Raw genomic sequence first — 788 nt, 5'->3', positions numbered from 1 at the left:
TCTGAGAAAGAGTTTACAGAGACATGTTCTGGTAAACTTGTTATATCTCTTAGCAAATTTGATATCTTGAGGATCGAGGTTGAGGACATGGAGAAGACATGTTGAGGATTATGTGGCTAAGCTCACTCATCATAATATTGCGTGTACAAAAAGCTATTCAAGTTGCAAGGTGGAAGATTAAGGTTATCGCTAAGTGTAACATGTTCTTAATGTGATCCTATAATAATTAATTAAGAAAGTCTAACAACTGAATTAGGGAATTGTTTTATTGACTCAGTATAAAGGAAGGACATTTTCCTTTATCATTGGTAAGGATTTGGAATTATTGGAAAGCAATAGAGAGTGTGAAATGTGAAGTTGAGCAGAGCAGTGCGGAAGTGAAGGAAACTTCATTGCCAAGATTTTGCTAAGTGATCCAAGGTTTAGTATTTGGATCTAAAGTTCATGACTTATTCTACAAGGTTTGATAGTGATTAGTTCAGTTGATAGGACAAAGGAAAGAAGAAGATAATAGTAAATTACTTGTTTGAGCAATGAGCTCTTCTTGTAGTTGAAATTGCATGTTTGGGTAGTGAGCTCTTCTTGCATACATTATATCACAACTCCTAATAGTTTTGGCACAACTCCTAGCAGGGTTGGAATCTCCTAATAGGGATTTAGTGTCTCCTAATAGAGAGTCATTATACTAAATGTTGTAATAGACTCCTAACAGGGTTCATCCTCTAACAAGGAATATTTATATTAGTACATCATCTTGTGGGCATCATTCCCACCAGGGTTTTCCCTCT

Source organism: Cupressus sempervirens, chromosome 4 (assembly GCF_028749045.1).
Source record: "Cupressus sempervirens isolate cs-2001-9-10 chromosome 4, ASM2874904v1, whole genome shotgun sequence".
In the NCBI taxonomy this organism is placed as follows: Eukaryota; Viridiplantae; Streptophyta; class Pinopsida; order Cupressales; family Cupressaceae; genus Cupressus; species Cupressus sempervirens.
Note: the sequence above shows the minus strand (reverse complement) of the source record.